Genomic DNA, 24,356 nt, shown 5'->3' with positions numbered 1-24,356 from the left:
CCACCGTCTAGTCATGAAATATTCCATCCTTCCTGAATCTTTTATATGGAAGTAGCAGGGAGAAAAATCTCTTTGTCCTCCCTACCGTTTAGGAGGTGTCTTCCCCTGAAAAGGAAAAAAGAAACAGGAATTAATGCAGAAAGTTTGTGAATTCTGGAAAGGAAGAAAACGACATATAACCGAAGAAATTGCTTCTTATATATGAAATCCTTTATCATTACAATGGTTACGAATGATTCGAGACCTTGATGAAACGACATATATTTGTAAATAAAATGTATACTGTATGTGCCAGTCTCTAACGGTTTGGAAATAAGCTATTGGGTCTTATTAGAGTGCACATCCTATATATGCAGATTATAAACTATAATTTTGTATAAAATTCTTTTAAATTAAGTTTCAGAAAAACATTTTTAATAGATAATTTAATCTTAAAAAGCTTAGTTTTTCTCTTATTTCTCAAACTTTTAGTTTCATTGCTGACCTAGAAATTAGAACACTAGAGTAAAGCTATATATAACTGCCACTATATATATATATATATATATATATATATATATATATATATATATATATATATATATATATATATATATATATATATATATATATCACGAGGGGGATTTGTAAACTTTAAAAAAATGAAAGAGTCATTCTTAAATTATAAAAGATTCAGTATTTTCATTTGAAAACCAATACTTCTTTTAATTCGGATGTTGTTAATGCGGAATGTATAACTATTTTTCATTTATGACAGAATTACGACTGCTTTGACCTTGAGAAAATATCAAAATTGTCATAAAATGTAGGACTGTCCTATTATATCGCTTTGTCCTTGAAATTCGTTAACAAAAAAAAGTATAGATTATTTTTTTTCAACTGATATGTCTGTTCCACGAGTCCTAAGTAACAACTTCTGTAGAAAAAAAAAAGTGACAGTTTTTTTTTTTTTTTTTCAAATAAAGCTTATAAGAAGAGAAGCAGTCTTTATCTGATAATTTTTTATAAATCTATATAAATTAAGTTTAAAGGAAGATAGTGAGCGTTACTTCTGAAATTGTTTATGCTGTCTTCATAAATCTTAAGCGTTGTTAATGGCCTACGAAGTTTTTCAAATATCTGAGGTTTCTCATAATAGAGAAGGGGCATGACAACATCATGATTGATGCCATTTATTTTAGTTCTTTCTAACTGAAACTCTGCTTCATTTAATCTTTAGTATCGGAGTAATTAAGATTGCATTCCTGTTTTCATTCCTCCCCCCCCCCCGCAAAACGAATAAATATCCGTCTGAATGATACTAGAATTGAGAAGAGGGGATAAGGTTCAGGAATCTATTAACACTCCATTCCTGTTTAGACAAATGCTAAATCAAAAAACATAAAAAAGTTGCTTGGAAAAGATAATAAAAAGCTGACATAAGTATGTCATCGTCATATAACCAGTATAATACCAGCATTTCTGGGTCAAATCAGCAAATAAAAGAAAGTACCACATTAAAAATATATGTGGGATCTTCCCTGGGCCTCCTTTACAATTTTATATTTTATAAACAGTTCCAAGTGTGATTTTTAAACCATCATCTCTTTCAAAGATATATTATTTTGAGTATATTCCTCATCCATAGCTCCGTCACTTTCCAAAAATAAATGTTTCCTGTGTTCCGCTCTTTGTAATGCACAAATGAGAAGACATTTGACTCATAAATGATATAAAATTCTTACAATATCATGAATAAGCAAGAAGAGACACATCTTGCAATCGACTTGGTCGGCTTACAACAAATTTGTGAATATTGTGATCATCGTAGGATTTAAATAAATAAATCATAAGTGTCTGAAACAAACCGTCCTTGAGTTTTTGTTCAGAATAATGCAGGGTGATCACAAAGCCTTTTCCTGAGTACAATCCCCCCGGGGGGGGGCATCTCGAAATGAGGATGAGATGCTTCCGTCATGGTGGTTGGATCTCGCCACCCTGGAGGGTACACGAAAAGGTCTGGTACCTCCCATCTATGACAGGACGTACTTCCTAAGGGAAGGGGTGTACCGTAGCCGGTGATGGTCCTTAGGACTCAACCCCAGTTCCTGCCAGTGTTGCTTTACGGCGGTCCGGTCATTCAGTGTTATTTATCCGCTTGCCTTCGGGCGGGTCGAAGAGTCAGAGATATGACTTTCCCTGAGTGCAAAAAATTAATATGAATGAACCACGGAATATAATATAGTAAATTTTTCATTATGGAAGAGTCGTGATTTTAATTTTTTAATCCAACCGATGGCACATCTAATGCAGAAATAACGATTTTACATCCGATTATTATAAAAAAACATGGCGTCAAAATGTAGAGACGAAAACAGCGCCAATGACGTCCCGCTCCCCCGACGTTACTGCATTACATTTTTTTTCTTCAGAGGTTACAGATAAGACACATAGTTTGAAAATTTTGATACACTCAAATTTAGAATTATTGATAATGTGCCTAGTGGGACAAACAGCCTATAAGTTGAACAATACGTCGAGAGAATCGAAATACCGTCTTGCCATTCTTCGAGCTACCAACAGAGACGAACTAAGCCTTCTAGAGGCCTTGAACAATGTAATTCTCGAGGTCCTTTATTCCTTCTAAACTTTCAAAACCAAACATCGATTTCAGTTTAATCTGCATGTAAGCAGTTTTAAATAACAAATTTGATACAATAAAATAGAAAAACGCTTGATTTGAAATCATTTTCCAAAAAGTTGATTTAAGTATATCACATTACAAAAATGCACAATTGAAATGAATAAGAAAGTTTAAATAAAACGACAAAAAAAACTAACTAATAATAATGGCTAAACTTTTCTTATCACAGTCTAAATAATATTTAATAATAGTATCGTACATTTTTTTTAATTACAAACCACTCGCATTTTTTTTTCCAGAATTTTCGAATAACATAACATAAAACTTGCAAATAATGATTAATTAGAAATTATACTAAAATCATGTTCAAACTTAATTTCAATAGTTCTTGCTTTTTTAATAAATTCGATTGTACGGTCTTTTAAATTAAATCAAAGTACAAAATTAAATAACTTTCAGAATATCTAAAAAAATCTGGACGACTCAAGGGCCTCTTAAAGCTTTTTCTTACAATAATTGCTTACGATTAGGGTAAGACTTGATGATCAACCTGTATAATGTATTATCTATTCAGCCTTTTTACCATTTTTCAGTATAATTTATTATTCAAAGCAATGCAATAATTTACACAAACGTACAATTTGTTAGCAACATGAGGGATTTGCTGAAATTTTGAGCCGTGGTCAAATAATGAGACCAAGAGCTAAAATGGCAACCTTTATCGTACTCTTCTCATGCGGATGCTTGACTTTCAAAGTAAGATTTAACGTTCGCCATCCTATGTACACGAAAGATCGTTGATCGATACGGTTTTTAAACTGACAACAATTCAAAGCCAAAGAAGAGACCTTTCCATTAGGCTACTATTGCCGTTATTATTGTGGAAAAAGTTAACAAAAAGCTATTCAAAGGTTATAATTTGATTAATTTTCTTTTTACAGAATTGTTATGAATCTTAATTATTTATCGATATTTCTCTGTGTTTCTTTCTAACAATTGAAATAGATGGTTAAAAATTTTTATGAATTTACTGCATTGCATATTTTATAGAATTATGTATGAAGTTAGCTCTAAGATGAGTACCAATTTATTTTTAAATTTCAAAGTTAAAATTAGCACACTTTTGAAAATTTTTTGTGTACCCGATAATAAAAAATAATAATCAAATGTCGGCAATAGAAAACAAAAATCATGTCCAATTTTATGTTATATGTTACGAGATATTTCGAAAAAAAGTCTTGTAATGTATGTATTGTTTAAAAAAAGCCATAGGGATTTCAAAAACTTAATCTAAAAAATATTTTTAAACAAATCCCAATTTTTGCTTTTGATAAAACATTAGCTTATATGAAATACAATTAAAATCTAATTTCAAATATTAAAAATAAAAAAAATGTTTAAATGATACCTTGTTGCCTTAACATTTTTACAAAATTACTTTAGGCCAAAACATTTCGAATGTTAAAATATCTACATTTTCCTTCATTGTCATAAAATGCAGGTGCATTTGTATATAATTTTGAAATTTTTATTAAAAATGTTGAGTTACCACAGCAAAAAGCTTTATGTAAGACTTCAAGCTTTAGTGTGGTTGGAACTAATTTTGAAAATAGCACCTGTACATTCTGATTAATAAATAATTTCTTCATTTAATATTTAAAATTAGAAAAAAGTCAGACACCTATTTTCTAAAACCAATCCATATGCTTTCCATGCTTTTGCTGTTATTAGTCTAAAACTATTTATAGAAATCAAAATTTATTGTAAGCCAAGTAACGAGATATATTATTAATTTCTAATAGATACATAATGAATGATTTATCAAAGGCCGTTTTAAGATTTAACATATTTCATGAATTTTCTGGAAATTTCATTATATCAATTAAACTATTATTCTAATGGATTCGGGGGAAAAATTAATGTTTTTAAGAACATATTAGTCATTTATAAAAGCATTATTAGAATTTCACTAAAATTGAATCTAATACCAGAACCTGAAATCAAACTATTATCTCTATGTTGTAACATCTAGACATCAGTCTTTTATTAAGAACTTTTGCAAGCTTTTAGGTATCAAAAGCATTATATTGAAATAGTAGCTAGAATTAAATTACCCTTAATGATGGATTAATACGTGTAATTCATCATTATTTCGATTACTTTCATCTGAAATATATTTCAGTAACTGACTAAAGACAATATTTAAGGACAACTGACTGAATTGTTCCGGTTATTTTCTAAACCATCCCTTTTTTTAAATAAAATAACCGCCTTTTATGGCCATTTAGTTCGTTTGGTTTAATCCAACTTAGAGGAAAGGTATGGGAACAGAATATCTGAATAAACAGAAGCAATGCAAATGCTGATATAATTTTTTTTTCCCTTTCTAATATACGAGTTATACAGAAAGGAAATAGTATAATCTTCTAATATTCCGGTCTTGAAATTTTGATAAATCTTCACGCTTTAGACTTCCCTGAATCCGAAAAAACAAGCACTCGGAATTATTTTTGTCTATCAGTCTATCTGTGAACAGGATAAATCAAAAACACTACAAGTGAGATGGATGAAATTTAATATCTGCTCTCTTTGCCGTAAAGATAGAACGGATAGTTAGTCTAATTGCTCTTAGTGGGTGGAGGTGAAGGGGTTGCTTCAGGGATCCATTTTTGAATGAAATATAAAGGTAAAATACTTGTACTTTGTGCTTTTCAAAGCCAAATATGATGAGGGGGGGGTGAAAAAACAATAATATATTCTAAGCACATTTTGCCCATGGAGAATCAGGTCGCGGTGGCCTGGTGGTAAGGTCTCGGCTTGTGAGCCGTAGGGTTTCAGGTTCGTGACCCGATTCCACCGAAGAACCGTTGTGTAAGGGGGGGGGGTCGATTGCACGTTAAATCCGTCAGACCAACCATCCTCCCGTTGGTGTGGTGCGGTGTGGAGAGGGGGGTGCCAGCTCAGGTGTCGTCCTCATCTGACCGCGGTTCAAAATTAAGAGGTCAGTCCCAAAATAGCCCTAGTGTTGCTTTACAATGGAATGTTAATATAACTAAACTAAACTAAGCCCATGGTGAATCACTATTGACGACCGAGGGGGGGGATCATATTACTACTCGAAGGCCACTTACCCTAGTCACTTCAGTGGCAGCTCAAATATTGGATGCAATCCCTGTAAGAGGAATTGATATACATCTGCATCCGCTTGTATGTGAATACGATAATTCGAAAACGCAAACAACTAGATAAATTAAGTTTCGTATGTGATTTAATTACGAGAATTATGAATCTTTGGATCCAGTAGGCGAATAGAAAAAGTTTCAAAATGCATACTTACTTCGCTTCACTATATTATAAAATTTAACTTTAAGCGTGCCATTTTGTGATCTGGAAGAGCGTGATCCCGCTGTTTATTTTTGTGTTAAGGGCTGGCTATTTTTCATTAAAACCTTATTTAAACTCATATTCTCTGTTTCGTCAAATTTGTTTATCTCTAACATGCGATTAAATTCATTTGATACAAATTAATATAATCCAAGAATTATCAGAAGTATACATCTGATACTAATACCAAATGCTATAAATGACATCTATAAAAATATCTGGAAGAATGGTATCTGAATGAATGGAAACATTACAGTCATAATCAGTAATCCTTTAAATGTGAATAATGAATTAGCCTGTCGTCGCAAAATATTTTTCAAGAAAATTATTCCAATTAAAGCTAATGAATCAGTCGTTCAGAAGTTTAAAATATTTCATTTTCGATCTGTTTATTATAAACATTGGATAATATGATTTTTTGATATAGTTTGATAACAAGATGTCATCAAACTCAATTTTCGATACTTATTTAGACATTTTGAAATTAACGTCAAAATGCTGTAAGAGAATTTTATAAAATAATTCGACATATTGCTGTCAGATATGAAGCATTGCCATCACAGCATCAGTAATCTTTTAAAAGCACATTACGAGGGAACCCAGCATCGCTAAGTGTTTTCCAAGTAAATCATTTATTTTACTTTGACAATTTATTAACAAAGCAACTTAAAAGCTTAAAATATTTCATTCACAATCCATTTAATGTAGCCATTCGAAGTTTATTAGGCACTCTAAAGATAGAAATCGATTTTCAGTCCCCGTGTAGATGATCAATTCAATCAAAGCAAAGAGCACTGAGGAAAAATGCTGGTTATAATATCACATTTGCGAATATTGATTTCACTACCAGTTGGCACACGCCTTCCAAATATCATTAAAGGTTCAAAGATAATTAATTCTCTAAGCTGTTTGATGTTTATGGCGCCCACGCGACAAAGTTCCTTTTGAGTTTTAACAATGGAAGCAAGCATGTAGGCAAAGTATTTATCACAATTTTCTTTTTAATTACCCTGTAGGTTCTTTTTTATCAAAAGCGTCTTTACTGGGCTTTATTTAACAAAACTTCACTTAAAATGGGAAAAATGGACTAATCAGATTTAGGTATCAAAATTGAATGTAATTGTTGATCATATTTTTACATGAATAGCGGAATGCAATGAATCTATTTAAATTAAATCTTTATTGAAGCATTTATTTTTTGGCAGCGAAATTTTAAGAAGTTTACTATGAAATGCCGATTTGGAGAGGATACGCAATTTCCGACCGGCCTCAGTTTTTGTTCGAAAAATTCAATTCTTATTTCCTTTTAGCTGCCTAAAATTAAGAATTATAAAAAAAAAAAGCGAAAAATTTTCTTTTTATTACTTAATTTAAAAAGGCTTTACTTTTTTAATGAAATTATTGCTGGTAATTTGTGAATTCTCAAACTACTTTTGATTTAATTGTAATATATTTAAAATTGCTTCTTTATAGAAAGTTATAGAATATTAAACAATCTTATACAAATTATTTTTAGTTTGGTAAATTGTCAACAATTACCCGTTCAAAGCAGCGAAATCTTGACATCATGTAGCGAAATTTTTAAATTTTATTGCTTACCTCTCCCCCGGTATTTTTATTTGTCTATAAATATTTGCCTTTCCCTCACTTATAAACACTAATCACTCCCGCTGTGATCCCTCAATTTATGATCGAGCTCCGTACTGACTGTAAGTTCGTAAGTCGAGTTTATATAGCGGTCACCCTGAATTCATGACCACAAATTTCATTTACTTATAATTACGTTTTTGAAACTAATCAAAGGCTATTTTGGAAAAGAACTCATATTTTAAACAACTGTCAGTTGACGAGGCCGACACCTGAGCCGACACTCTTTTCCCACACCTCACCAACGAGAGAATAATTGACTCTCAACGTCAGATTTAACATGTCCTAAGCTCACCAGTATAATGAATCTTCTTTGTAAGAGGATCTCGAATTTGAAACCATTCGATTTCGCAGTCTTGAACAAACCGCGAGGCCACTGAGATCCAAAAACTTCATAAAATAAATCTGTAAAAAAGAATAACTATATTTATTGCGATACATATATTTGTTATATGAGGAAAGGATTTCACCTTACATGTCAGAGCAGGATATGCATTCAGCTACAAAGTCTATAAATTTTAAATCAAAAACGTTCGCCAAAAATTGAACATCGAAAATCATTTTCAAAAATCGTCGTCTTTTAGAATAATATGACTCGGAATTTGAATACCGATATTCTAATTAAAGACTAGATTTCAAGCAAGACTGTGACGCTAAGAGTGTTCAGGTTTTTATTTTCTAGTCTCGCAAAGGAGAGTTGTGTGCGTTGTAATATAGTAAAGAAAATCAATACTTGTATTTTACTAAACATAAGGGATTGACGAATAATAGTTACGAAAAGACCCATTAGCCAACGAGTTTTGACAATTAATCGTTGGGTTACGATTAACACACAAATACCATATAAACAAATATGTACATTGGATAGTACTTTTTCTGACAAATTGAAACCAAAATTCGAAACAGAACTGCAATCATAGTCACAAAATCACATTCCAAATTTCATTTACTTAAGTCATTGCATTTTTGAGTTACTGCGTTTACATGCATATGAAATTACAGATCAACACACTGTTCAACCTCTTGATATATTTGATTAAAATATTTAATAAAAATATGCACTTTATATGCTAAAACTATGTACCAAATTTTATTTATTCAAAGCGGTGAATTTCTGAGTTGTTCGCATTCACATGCATTCCGACAGACGGCCAATTAATTCATTGTCGGATTTGATAAGTATCTATTATTGCTTTCAAAAAAATTTACTCATTAATTCTATAAATTAATTCATCAAATATCAAAAGACGATACACTTATTTATTTTTTAAAACTTACAAGAATCAGAATGTTAATTATCATTAAAAAAATCGAAAGCAGAATATATTTTGACCTCCTGCGCAATTAATAAGTGAGGATTTTTCAAAATAGTAACATTTCTTTAGGAGATCTATCGAAACGCAAATTTCATTCACTTTAAAAAATATTCTCTTACATCAAAATGTGGGGTAGCTAGTTCAAAGAATATCGAAATATCTTATTAAAAACTGGCAATGGCATATATGAAGTGTTGACTTGCAGTATTTCAATACAATCTCCGCAAGAATTTGTTTCTCGATCGGTTCAAATAAATAAGCAGAACTTTGCATACGCTTTATAAGATTTTGCATTTTCTGTAAAAATAAAGTTAGTGTGGTTGAACAAGTTCTATAACTTAATGCTTGCTCTTTATTATTTTCTTTGATTTTTAAAATCGGGACCGTCTGTTTAGGTATTTAATGAAGTATCGTTTGCACTCTATAATACAGCGATTTTGTAGAATTAGAATGTAATTTGTTAATTTGAATCTATTAAAACCCAATAATTTAAAACTTTTAAGGGCTTAAAGATGATAATTCTAATGTAAGTTTAAGTATTATCACCATTAAAAGTATATTTAATATTTCTTCCCACTTAAATTAAAAATTGAATTTTTTTCATAATTCAAATATTAAATGTATAGGTATATTTTGCACCAAAATAGGTAGCATATTAATTAAAAATATTTGTAAATTGTTAATTAAATTTGAAATAATTTTATAAAACAGAAACGCTTAGAACACCAAATCCTGACCTCTCTAATCGAAGTGGAGTACACTAAGACCTGGACGTCGCCGCTAACCATTAGCGGCAAGTTACCTAGCATATTAGCTATGCTAAAAGTTAGAATGTTGCGTTCTCAATATTGATAAATTATTTCGCTTGAATATTTTAATAAAAGTACACCGTAACCTTATATTAACAATATAAAATCTAATCTCGAACTCAATTTCCTAACCTGTGCCCTTCTCTTGTAAGATTATTTAAATTTGACTCTAATATTCTTAGTTGAAATCAAATTATTAAATTCTGACATAATCACTTACTTATAAAGGAAGGTAACAATTACTGTCACATTTTGCTCAAGAATGAATTTTTTAAAAAGATAAGACTGATCGAATGATGTACTAAACCTTATCGTACTCATATTAAAGGAATGTAAGCATAAAAATGTTATCCAAGCTAATAAGCATATAATTTGATGCCTCTGAAATATATTATCTCCCTTGAAACATTAGTGAACCAGAAAACTACTATTCCAGTCCATGCATTTAACCAAACAAGGGAAATTTTGTAGTAGCCATATCTTCCAGCCTACAGAGTCGAATATCAGAAATAATATACTATTCTGTGGGTTTTGATTAAAATGTGAATTTTGAAGTAGATCATTTATTTATAGAGGCAGCTTGAATTATTTCTAAAACAAACTCAGAAGATTTAACACTTTTTTAAGCATATCAGTTTTTAAATTCGCTTTGAGCGTAACTTATTTGCTTTTCAGGAACTACTTATTTCTTTTTATAACGTAGTTTTTAAAGAAAAGCATATTTCTTAGTTTACTCAAAATTCGGTTTTATTTACTGACGGGACTCGTCAGTTTGAGCTAGATAAATTTTAGATATTGATTTTCTTTTTCAAATTTATAAATAACTTTCTCGGTTGCTTATTTAGTTTTGAATGCTTTTTAAAGCAATAAATTTATACATTTTGACTTATTTGCTCAATACTCTTCCTATAAGGCCTTGATAGACGAAAACCAGTTTGCGTGATTTTCAATATTCAGTCTTCTAACAAAAAAAAAAAAAAAAATCATTTCCTCTATTCATCAAGCCTATTTATTGCAATTTAGTCTTTCTCTGACGTTTTATTACGCCACTGCTTGCTCTTGATATGCCATTAACCTTTCACAACACGCGATTCCTATAACTTATCACCCCATCTTCCATGATAATATTTGATAGGAATTCCTCCTGTAAAGAATTAAAGAAAAAAATAATTTATTCCAACTCATTGTGTTTTAGATAGTTCGATAAGTTAAAAAAAAATAAATTTATTACATGTCACAGCCATAATGAGCATACCAGTCATCAAGACAATAAATATTCTTTCAGGTCAATTTTTCTATTGAAATTTGCCATTCTTAAAAGCTTAATAAATGCAGGTTGAAATTTCTAGCGTTTTCAGGATTTTCATTTCCTTCTTTTAGGGCAATCAGTGGTCGGCTTGAGGGAACATCGTGCAATGATTGGTGGATCAATTTTTAGGCTGTCCTCGAGATGGCTTAAAATCGTATAAGATTGTAATATTTAGTTTCCTAAGTCGCTTAGTTTTGATTGCATAACTATGGAGAGTTCTTTTTTTTAAATTTATTTACAATGTAAATGTGCCAAGAATATTTTATTAACTATGACTAATAGGGCAGAAGGAACTCATAAAAATTTATCTACCGTAACTTTTTCAGGAAAACATTTATTGATTCAAAAAACAAAAATCATAACTTTTTACATTATTTAGAATATTTTTTCAATTGGAAGTATCTGCTTGTCTACGTCTGTGTGCTTGTACTGTCTGTTTTCCTACGTAGGCCTAATTTATTATTGGGAAGTTAGCTACTACTCTCTCTATATATATGTTTTTAGTATTTGCAATCTGCCATCAATCTTTATTTTGAAAGTTGGCTATGACCTGATGACATTTCAATGTTTTTGTGGCCTTGAGAAGTATAAGAAATGTAAACTTCAAAGATAAAAATGTTCTGATCATAGAGAAGTCCGGGGTTAATTGTAACAAGGGTAAGTTGTTACAAGCACGCTATGCTATGGTTTTTGAAATTTTTAATCAGAATTTTCTCTAAACATATTTTTTAAGACGAGCCTTATAATGTCAGCACTGCCAATTCACAGCCAAAAGGGGCAATGACAAGTTGTAAATGCGTGCTCCATTTCGGTAAGTAAACAGAAAAAATATTTCGTGAATTTTTATTTAAGATAAGTCAATTAATCTTTTTTTAAAAAAATTATTTTTACTTATTTACTTTCTGTATGTATTAAGCTTTAAAAAAGTGCTTACTTCTTGTCCTAAACTGAATATTTTTTTATAAATCAACAAAAATGTCCAAAAGTGGGCGATGGGTCAAGTAGTAACAAAATTTCGTAGCTAATTGTAATTTATTACAACTTGCGTGATTAATTTTGATTTGTTCTTGAGATAGTGAATGAATTCAATATTTCATTTTCAAAATATGTGTACAAAATGTGTACGATAGGAAGTAGTCTATCATTTGCTTGTGTTAACTGAATTTCTGTTGCAGACTGACTTTATGTAGATTGGTTAGATAAGTTTTTCTTTATTTTACTGTAAACTACTTGATATCATTTATTACCACGTTGCTAGTGCTAATAGCTGCCAAATTTCTTATGCACTTTAATTAATGAAAGAAAGAAAGGAAATCATTTTAGATATTGCTGGTTTTATTGTTACAATTTGCCACATATCCAGAATAAGATGTAACTGCCGAGAAGTCTCGAAAAAATATTTCTGGCATTAAAATCAACAAAATTATTAAATTTTTCTTAGATGAAAACTATGAATAAATAACTGATCTACTAAAAATAGTTTTAATCAAGGAATGGCAAATACATTTAAAAATAATAGCATTTTTCCAAAACTGTTACAACTAGCCCCCGTCTGCCCTAGAGAGACAATAATTTTTTATAACCTGATGGATAATCGAAATGATTATATTATTCGTAATTTTGAACCATGGCTCGAGGACAAGGAGGATATTTGAACTGGAAACCCCTTCTCCAAACCTCCGTATCACATCCCTGCGGGAGGAGGTTTGATAAAAGAGAGTTAAGTTACGAAGGAAAGAGTTCCACTCACTTCGGAAAAATGGAATGTGATCTGATGAAAGGCCTTCTTGACATTTTTTCGAATCCCTAAGGCGAATTGCTAGCATGAATTTTAGAGTAAGTAAAACACTGAAAGCCTGTGATTTTCTCAAATTTTTTCAATGTTAATTGGTGAAAATTTTTTGGACTACCATCTGGTTTGCAAGATTTTTCTAAAATTTTCGAAAAAATTGAGTATTTAATTAAATTTTCCTTTATTTAAATAATTATATTTTGTTCTATTTTGCGAATTTTGGGGTTGTATTGTTGAAAGGCAAATTAATATATATTTGAATTGATTGATTGATTTTATTATTTTCCGTTTTCAATCTATACTAGAGGCTTTTCGGAAGAAATCTCCTACCTTTGATGATCAGATCGATATTTATGACAACATCCACCCACCCTCTACATGCTTCCACGTCACACACCATTGGGAAGATACTTTACCCCCAATGGATTATGTAAACACAAAGCTAGCGTGCACAACGCATTTTCAGTAACATCGAACATTGAGTATTCAACTCCAGATCACGAAGTCCTTTGTTACCAAACCTACATATCGCAAAATAGGTACATTTAGTATAACAAAAAAAAAAAAAATTGTCTGCATGGAGGGAATATTGCAAAATTTTTGGAACATAAAAGGAAACGCTAGTGAGAGTGGCTTAAACATTCCAGGGATTAGAACAATTAGAATCGATTTTATAAATTACAAGAGAAAAGTTCCGGCCTGTTTTTATGATTTCACTTTTTTTTTTCTTTATGGGTAGTGGTGGCATTGAAAATTACGAATTTCATACATAATTTCGATTTCATTTTAATATTAAATATGTAGAGTTAGGACAGTTTCTACAAGTTCATTCCCAGTTTAATAGCTTTTAAAAATTAATATAACCCCCTCAACAATTTTGCTTTTTTTATTATCTTATTAGATGACACCTTCAGTATAAATATCGTGCTTTCTTACAGGCTTAGCTAAGAATCTATAGAGGTTTTGTGAATTATGTGAAATTTTTGCATCAAATTATTGCTTCTACGAATGACTTAATTTCAAATTATAAGTTTGAGAAGTGAAAACTGGACGCCCGAATAATGCATGGGCACAATGATTAAGTGATTAAATCACAAAAAAAAATCGAGACAAAAAGTAACTTTTTTTTGTAAATAAAAATAATCTTACGCTGGCTAAAAAAAAAAAAAAAAAAAAAAAAAAAAAAAAAAAATACGATTTCAAGAGACAGTTCGTTCTTTTAAGGACCTCCGAAAAATATTGATTCTAAAATCGTTTATGTCTTAATGTGCTCTCTCCGCCTCTTAAATTAAAAACAGCTTTTGAGAAGTTAAAATTGTTCTTCCCTCCGAAAGGCTAAAACATGTGATTTAATTCACATTCGGAAAAATATATCTGTCGCAAGAGAGAAAGAAACCTGATATCTACACCACATGCAACTTTTTAAAGCTTCACTTTCCAGTTAATCACGTAAAATACTTATCCAGCTGATGCAACCATCTTAAAGAGACAAAATGTCACTTTGCTAATTGATAGTTACAGTTGAGATTACTTCTAAGGTACTTTTTTTCTAACCATTAGCTTTATTGCTCCGAACGAAGTTTTTTTAAGAAGTAAATTGCTTTCTTAAAAAAAAAGCATGATTTAACTGCGCAAGGGGAGTTTTTTTATGGGTGACTGTGTCAACTTTTTCAGTGTGAATGATGCTCACGATTAATAAAGAAGTGACGTGACCTATATATTAATAACATACTACCCATTCTAAAAAAAATATGTAACGAATGCAGCCAAAAAATAATAAATAATTGTAAATAAAAACACAGCTGTACTTTTTTTTTTACTCGTAACAAGAATTTCGTGCACAGTATATCATATTTAAAGAAGAGTCCTCTCTCGATTTTTTCTGTATGATTGTAATCTGCACGCCCGTTCCCCATTTCCTTCAGGGAGACTTTCTTTCTTCCACTTTTTATTTACCTTAAAACAGAAAAAAAAAATTAAACCTGGAAGATTTATCTGAAGTTAAAAAATTTCTGAGCCTATTGCTAGAAGTAATCTGACAGACTTTTACTCCAGATTCAAAGACCCCTCCAGGGGTGTAATAATCCAAGAGTGGCAGAATTTTCCTCAAGATAAATATAAACTAAAACTTTATTCATAATCTATTGCATACATTATCTTATTGTTTTTACATCAGATAAATATTTAGAAACGTAATTAACCTCTCAATATATATATAATAATTCAAGCAACTTTCTTGTCATGAATCGATTTTTTTTCTATGAAGGGCTTCAAAAAATTTAGAGACTCTGGCCACATGATGTTAAAATCCAGCACGTTCACTAGCAGATCCTTTAAAGTTTACGATCCATGTTGCAAAACGATTCATTTCAGTGTATGTCTGACTTCCCTTTTTAACGATATCATTTTCCCTGGTTTTAGAACCTAGGAAAATGCTAAAGATAAAAAAAAAAAAAAAAAAGTGTTGACAGTAAATACAAATTAGGAAAGAACAGTCAGTAACAAAGCATAGGAAGAACAAGCGTATTGTCGACACTGCGATTGTTTTTCTTTTCAAGCTCATCGAAGACAATATTTTTTGCTTTTTTTAAAGTCGCAAATTGAGAAATGAAGGAAATAAAACGAAAACAAAGCCCTAGATGCCAATTTTATAAAATTTAGTTAATTCTAAACAACACAGATGATATTTTAATATTACGAATTTATTAAAATTCGAAAATTCTTTAGATGAGGGTACGATAAAAATTGATTTCGAAAGATTCGTCGAAAATGCTGAAATGTTGTGAATACTTATTAAATATTTCCAACTACAGGACATAAAAATTTAGTTGTGTTTCTTGGCATTCATCAGCATTTCTTATCTGCTTTTAGAGGGTTGATTTTATTAAATACGTCCTACAAGCTGGAAAAGTGTTAGATTTCTTTTAAAAAATTGTAAAATTTTCATGACAACACAAAAATAAAATGCCCATTTAAAAAAAAAAAACTCTGCTCTGTTCTAGTCTAATAACCTGAACTGTGCTGATATGTAAAATTTTTCTGCAATAAATAATAATGAATTAAAAAAAAATCATATAAATACTGCCTTATTTTTATGCAATTTTTTAACTGACATTTAAAGAGAAGAATATTTCTCGGTATTTTCTTGTTCACAGTTTAGGTAATTTATGGTAATCTTGAAATAAAGCTTTCTGCTTTCAGGTGTTAAAATATCTCTTCATCTGTAAACTGTTCAAAAGTTAATTTGCATTTGAACAATATCGAAACATAACAATTATTTATCTTCTAATCCATTTAAATCATCGGAGCTTACATCACTGTTATTCAAAAATATCGAATTATTTAATTAAGAATAGTGATAAAATAGTTCAAAATAGTTCGGTCATATTTTTTCTATGAAAATGTTATATTTTAAATGACTGTAAGATTTTTTTTTACCTTCCAGCAGAGATAAACTCATAACCATCAGACCTTGCCTCAATGTCGAAGGATGGGAAAAATATGTTTAAGATTATCAAACACAAAGATTCCTTAGTAATAAGTCTTGATCTCAAATACAAAGTCTTTAGTTACACAAAAAAATTTTTTGACAACTTGCTCCTATCAAAACTATTCATCTGTAAGCAACAAAATGGTTTGATTTGACTCACTTTCATTAAAAACTTTCAAATAAATGTTTTATAGGAAATTTTCTTTTTAAAGATAATTATTTGCATGGTTAATTATTTTTTTCTATACATACAAAGAAATTTTATCGAAATAAAAACAATGGAATTAAAATATTGCTTTTTTGAAAAAAAATACTCCAAACTTTTTCTCCTAAATAAATATCAAAAAAAAAAAAAAAAAAAAAAAAAAATAGTCGCCTTCGGCTTGAAATTTTTGAGCAAAAAATCAGGTGACATTATATCATATGTTGAGAGAGAGGAATGTCACCCGCTATTGATTCACTCCTTTTTATAACTTATCGAGAAAAACTTGTTTTATTCATCCGAATTAAGTTTTTTTTGCCAAATATGCTAGCTAGTTGCATATTGAATAAAAAAAGAAGAAAATTTGTTGATCATAGGCAAGTTTCTTAATACTTTCTTTTTTATGTAAAGATAAGTAAAATACTCTTAAATATTTTTTTGCAAATATGAAGATTTAAGTATAATAAAACTGACAAGAAATCTTTAATCATCTACATCCGGCCTTTAAAATTTTCTTTTCAATGGAGACCCCTTCAAAGAGCATGAAAATTTTTCTTGATTCTCAAATGTCATTTTATATCTTTATATGTTGTGCAGAATGTGAAATGTGCACCAAGGGGAATTTTTTTTAATTTAGAAAATTAAAAATTTAACGAAATTTTGACATTTTTTTAGCAACAACTTCCAAAAATGTAACAGTACAAACATTATTTGTACATCATCTTTAAATTCAAAAATTATCTTTTCTATGACATCGATTTTTGACCACAAAATTTTTTTCGATTTTTAGTAAAAAATTATGCATTTTATAACAAAACTTTAAGTGAAACTCAAATAATTGTTCTCATTTTTGCTTCTAATTCACCAACTTAGTTTTTTTTCCCTGATTGATGATCAATTTATGAAAATTCAACTTATTTTTTCCATGTTGTGTAGGTTTCAGTATAAAGCATGCTTTTAATAAGATGTTTGAAATTTCATTGTACTTACAAGTAAGGTTTAACTTCAAAACCCAGCAATGGTAAATTTTTTAAAAAATATTTTATTAAAAGAAAATCTGTTATTCTTTCTAGTGAAATAATTGGATTTATAAAGATATATTTAGGAAAATAAGGAAATGCATAACACAATGAACCAAACTATGCAAGGCTTCTAAAACAATATGATACATGTCTGTCAAAATTTGAAGTTTGAAAATATTTTGCCAATGAAGCTGTTAAGATCATAGTATACAAAGTATTTCATTGAAATTTTCAGCAGCATTAATCCCAGTGAGCTAAATGGTCACTACAGATGGTTAGTACAGAAATAAAATCAGCAAATAGACTATTACCTGACGATATATCAAAATTTCAAATTAAAGCTAAAATTAAATAAGCTCAAATGAAATTCTTTTAACTGCAACATTTCACAATTGCGCTTCTTATTTAATTCAAAATAATTTGATTGAAAATATTCTTCAAAATGATTTGCTATTTCAAAACGGTTTCTGCAATCTCTTCCAGCGACAGGATACATCGTTTAAGGATGTCGATTAACTTAACTGAAACAATAACCTAAAAATGCAAAACTGACAAAGCAAAAAGTTCTGATTCATCAGTCGGTTAGGCCATTTAAACATTTTCACTGATTTATATTTAATTTGCATCTTTTTCAACTACTGTTTCCTTTCTTTGGTGGCCTTTCACTTCAGTAGGAATCCCAAAATTCTGATTCTGAAATCAGTTGAAATCCCGCGATGAACTCCTTTCGATTATTATACTCCTCTGTCATTCTATGTTAGAGGGTGAAATGAGAGATGAAATAGGATTAAATGGTACGGTAATCAATCTGGTTTCCGTAGAAGGGGAAGGAATGACGTTTTTATCCGAAGAGGGAGAATTTAATTTCCGGGCAAATGTCAACAACCGTCGGTAATCACTTCCTAGCGATATGTTATTATTCTGCTAGGATCTCTCTCTTAGCTTTAACGGATATTTGTCACACGTAATGAAGTATTTTTCCCACCCTTTTAAAGCTTGACGATATTGGAATAGAAGATAAGCCTAAGATTTAAATGTCAGCTACTAGTGAAAAAGAGCTTTGGACAGATGATGCTGGAAAATAAGCAGAAAAATAATATACTTGTACTAAAAAAAAACTGATTTGGAGGTTGCAATATAAAGCTTCAAAACACACAATGTTAATAATTTTTTTAAAAATGTATTGAATGGCATATCTGTCTCACTATATACTTATATGTGATACATATTTTTCCCATATCAGGCCGAAATATCTGTTTTAATTTTAAAGATTTTGCATGATTTCTGATACATTATCACGCGAAATGCTGTTATTCCAACAGAAACTGTCACCTGTTATGGAAACTGGATACTGGTTTCTTATTTTCAACTTTACAAAAAGAAAAAAAATTAAAATCACTCTTTCCTGAAAATTTTTTCTCAACCCTTTAAATGAACAAAAACAGTGGATTTTTGGTAGTTTTGTAAATTAAAATTATTAACGAGCGTTTAGTTTAAAATAGCATTATATTTTCAGTAATTATATTTCACAAAATAAATTATCACTTAATATTGCACATTTTTGTTAAATTTCAAAACTGACTCTATATTGCCACTGTTTGTAAACAAATAGTAGAAAGAGGGCTATGATTCCTTTATTCTTCGAAGAGAAATATTCCTATTCTATTATTCAAGAATGATGTAAAATCCATGAAATTAGAATATCTGATGGCAGAATAAAAGTAATTATTAGTAATGAAAAAACACATAAAGATATGCTATATATGGAGGAAAAAACTGAATTTCAGACACATACATTAATCCTTCCTAGGGTAATGAGAAGTATGCTTACCACCAAATTCATCAATTTTTTTAATAAAATCATATAAGTTGTCCGATGTCCTGACAAATTTTTCAATAAAAGGAAACTTAGATGCTTCAGTTCCTTATATCGCACAAAATGATGTGTTTTGATTTGTTACAGTTATTAATTAACTAAATTAATTAATTAGTCAAATTAAATTTATCTAATAAACCAAATGAATGATTTTTCTTAACTGAGGCCAAGACCACCAATTTATGAAACTCTGCTCAATTATATAAAGTTTAATGCAAATTGTCTGATAGAATAGATACTATTAAAGTGTTAGCATGGATGCCGATCTTTCTACTATCATATAAAGGAGGACTATAGTTACACTGTAGATATTAAGAGCTCAATTTCAAAGAATATATTGAGACAAGGTAATGCAATTTCATTTACATATTATTTAACCAATTTTATAAATGGGTATGCTTACATTTTCGGTATTAAGTGCACAAATAGTACTACGAGCTTATTTTAGATAATAAAGAAGACACAAATACTAAAAAAGATATTTTATTTGACAATTTAAAATTTAATTGGCATTATAATACAAGTTTTTTAGCAGTTGTATTTCATTTTTAATATTTAACTAAGGTTTGATACTTTGACCATTCACCTGTTATCTTTACAATTCAAGGGTTTCTTTTACAACTCTGCTTTTTTTTTTATTTCGTACTTTAATTTAAAAATGTTCTCATTAAGTTTTTTTTACATATCGTACCATACCTACTCTCATATTGGTATTATAAATTGCAGAATGCAGCATGCTTCGATCGATCATTCTTCACAGTGATATATGACCCATTAAATAGTCTTAATTATCCACATATCGAAGTACACAGGCCATTTTAAATGGTGCAGACTCTGTAAACTAATGAAAAGAAAGAATAACCAGTGGTAGAACATAAAACGTAATAAATTGCAATTATTACACAAACACACACACATATATATATATAATCTAATTTCAATTCTAATTAATTTATTTCTAAAGTTTTATCTTCATTTAATCCATATTAACCTCATTCTAAAATATTCTCTTATTTCCTAATCCCATTATACTTATTTTATTTAATTCATTCAACTGAAGCTTTGTAAAAATGCTTAGGTAGGCGGTTCCAACAACCCGAGTGAAGGGATAAAAACTGCCAACCAAGCGAATTCTTTTTAAAAGATCCCTATGGTTCTCTTGCCTGGGTCGACACGTGTAAAGAAATTCCTATCAGAATCTCATTCTATATAAGCACTGGGAAAAGTATTTTCCCTCTCTTTTTACGCTCTTCTGCTCATGTATCGCTGGTGAGCGGAAGCTAGTCCGGAATCGCCTCTTGTACATAAATCATGCCTTGAAATAAAACGAAGTTAAAAATTCAAAATGTCTTCTCAGTCTTCGGTCACGACTCTGCTAAAAAAATTATGTTTACATATATATATTCTTATCTTCATATATAGGTTCTAATCTTCTTCATTTAAGAAAAGTTCGTTAATTCTCTTAAATAAAAAGCAATCAATAAAATAGATGGTCCCCCCAAAAAAATTAATTTACAGCAAAAAAAAAAAAAAAAGCTGAAGAGTGAAATTCGAAGAGGTCATAATATATTGAATGTTCCAATTCATCTTTTATAGAGTCAAGTGATGAAAAGGACATTACATTAGCGTTAAAACATAAAATGTATTCCCCTCCTTACGTAGGTGTTCGAGGCTGTGGCCATGTAGTGGTAAAAACTCACCGTCTACTGAAGAGTTTCAGGTCCAAACCCGAATCCATTAAACATTCACTGAGTATCTCGGCTTGGTGCATGCAAAATCTGACATCATAGTTAAACGTTTTCCAATTAATACGGTATGGAAGTTTGGAGAGAGTATCCAAACTCAAGTGTCATCGTCGCCAGCTTATTATAATAACAATGCCTGTCCAAATATAATATTTCCAAATATATAAAAATAACAATTCCTGTCCCAAAATAGTTCCTATGTTGCTTCAAAACGGGCGTTGACATTGCTAAACTGTCTATGGATATGAATGAGTCTTGAATGACCACGATAATAACGCTGGCACTGTGGTGAAAAACAAAATGACCATCACCAACTCATTCCCATATCTGAAGTCCCCCCAGAACTTTGTTCCATCAACTTATCTTTATATTTTTCCGATTATTTTTTCAATGACATTTTTTCTTAATGTCTTTAAAGTATTATATTCATGTGAAAAAAATTTGCAAAAAAATTTCTTTTACAGCAATGATAAATTATTTTATTTCGCGCTATAGTACATCGAGTTATTTCCGTAACACAAAATGGTATTCCAAATACCCGTCTACATTCAACTACCTGATATTTAATGTTTTCTCTCTTTCGATAAAGAAATTAAGAGAAAAAATTTTCGCAGAATCATTTTTTTTTTTTTTTTCAAATTTCCACTACTTGAAACATTTTCGATCTAAGTAGTCTGCATGAACACAAACTAAGTCAAAAATGTTACTGAAGATAATAAAATGCATTTTATTAAATTAGAACATGCATTTGTAATTTTTAAAAATTATATAGTTTTAAGCAGAAAAAATCTGCATCGCTTTAAAAACTGCCTTGAAGTAGTTTCTTCATAAAAACCAATTCTGAATGGACCATGGGATAAAAAATTCTTTCTATTTTCTTTAGTTATATAGTTTAGTTTAATAGATTCCTCTTTAAATTTTAAAAGCAATAGTAATTAATATGATGGCGCAGGTCACTAATAAAACGAAGCAAACTTGCTATTTCTATGATTTCTATCCATAGTTTAAACCTTCTTAGAATGATGGAAATTTCCATCATAACATTTAGTGAACAAAAAATTGTACTCAAAACAGGTGTACTGTAAACTGGTTGTTGCTGCCAGCTTTTTTCACGACTATTGAGTAATAAGGAACGCAGCTGTCAAAAAAAATCAATTGTCACAATCATTACAGCTGGTTTGAACTTATCATTCCGCTGTTTCTTATGGTTGGAAGAAACGTGCGATTTCTTGAATATTTTTTTTATAACTGATCTGAGATTTTTTTGCTATTAAAAGCGATAATAAGTGGAGAAATTTAGAAGAGAGGGACATTGAAGATTTTGTACTGAGCTTAACATGTAAATTTGCATAATAATGGATATTTCCATCATACTGTTTTTTAATTATTTTATATTATATATTTATATTAGGATTTTTTTAAACATTTTTCCTTTAATCTAGAGCATGAATCATATAACCCTGATTTATTTCACAAAAAAAGAAAAAATCATGCAAAGAAGAGTTAATTCTTAATTTTTTTTAAAAATGTTTAAATAAAAGAGTTCTTTATGATTTTATTTGTCAAACAGTAGTGATCGATTTCAAAGAATAAACGAATTTTGATATTTACATAACTCACAAAATAATGTATCACTTTAAGAACTGCATAAGGTAGTTTGTTCATAGAAACAAATCCTAAATAAAAATTTGGAACCATGGGACAAAAACGCTTTCTATTTTCTATGTATAACAATTCATACAAACGTGTCGTTTGATGATTTCTCCTTCATAAACGACTCCGGAAAGGGAAGATACGGATGTGACATTATGTCGGAATGCATTTAAAAGTTTTGTAGAATGCACCATTTGCAAAAATTTGATCTGAATTAATAATTTGATTTGATTAATTTGAATTTGGAAATATTCTGATACAGATTTAGGAATTTCGAGTCTCCATGTAGTACACATAATGAGGTTCTTCTTTTGATAACTCGATAATTTAATTTCACATTTTAATGCATTTTTTATTTAATCAACTAAGTAATTTTTAACTCAAATTTTTAATTTTACTAGGATTAGGAAAAATCATGTTTTTAATTATTTATATCGTAAAAAAGACTAAAGTAAAAAAAATTCTCGAAAACCTAAACATAATTATTAACTAATTTAGTCCTTACATACAAATAAAAACATAAACAGACGTGATTATTTGGATAAATTACAAAGAAATAAACTCCAACAAATATAGCATTAAAGAATTATTAATTTACAGAATCTGTCAAGTGGAAAGAAACATAATCAGTTAATAAATAATAAATAGTCTACCATATTATGAATACGTACTTAATATACTTTAATTTATTTAAAAAGGATTTTAATAGTTCAATGTAAATTCACTAATACTTAAAACTTCAGATAATTTGCTTCTTTTATACAAAATTATTTATTTGGCAACTAGACTGATTACACTATTCAATTGACTTACCTGTGCTTACCTGTGGCAAATCATAACCCAGCTGTCTAGATGATAATCCGCCAATGACAATGGTGTCACGTGAGCTGGATTTTTTTAACTCATTAGATCCGCATATATATATATATTCGTATTTGTAATAATTTAATTTTAACTCCGTTCATGAAATTAATGTTTTTACTCAATTAAAAAACAAAATCGAAAACGGGAAGTCCATTTTCTGAACTGCTAAAATACCACGAACTTGATTTTTCGTCTCTTTCTGCTTCATATTCTTAACGGGAAAACTGCGCCGCATTTCTTTCCATTGATCACGGCTCTGACTCGCTGACAATGATATCGAGAAACACATTTAAGTTTCCTCTTTAATCACTCTAGTTAACAATAAATAGAGGCTTTTCTCAACGACTGCAATTTCTTTCAAGACTCTGCAACACGAAAACCGTTTATAGTCACAATGTTTATTTATATAATTCTTTATTTCATTTCATTTTTTTTATTTTATTTTATATTTTTTTCCTTAAATCAGCATATCTTACTTTATTCTAGTCTTTTCTCTTATTTATGATCCAAAACCGACTTTTTTATTTAATTCACAAGCTGCAAGCGAAGAGCTAAACACCTTAACGCCCACGGCATTCCTTTCATTTGTACCTAAGATTTTATTTCCTGAATCAATACGTGCCA

General features: G+C 29.8%; 1 long non-coding RNA gene across 1 annotated transcript; it reads right to left on the bottom strand.

Annotated features, from left to right (window-relative positions):
• Window positions 1–23,900, bottom strand: LOC129958145 (uncharacterized). The gene is made up of 3 exons (XR_008783165.1): window positions 23,682–23,900; window positions 20,171–20,311; window positions 1–105 (listed from the first exon to the last, which is right to left on the bottom strand). It is a non-coding gene; the product is annotated as an uncharacterized LOC129958145 (long non-coding RNA).
• Window positions 23,901–24,356: the final 456 nt, after the last annotated feature.

This window comes from Argiope bruennichi, chromosome X1, assembly GCF_947563725.1.
Source record: "Argiope bruennichi chromosome X1, qqArgBrue1.1, whole genome shotgun sequence".
NCBI classification, from domain to species: Eukaryota; Metazoa; Arthropoda; class Arachnida; order Araneae; family Araneidae; genus Argiope; species Argiope bruennichi.
This window is presented reverse-complemented; position numbering and strand designations above follow the sequence as displayed.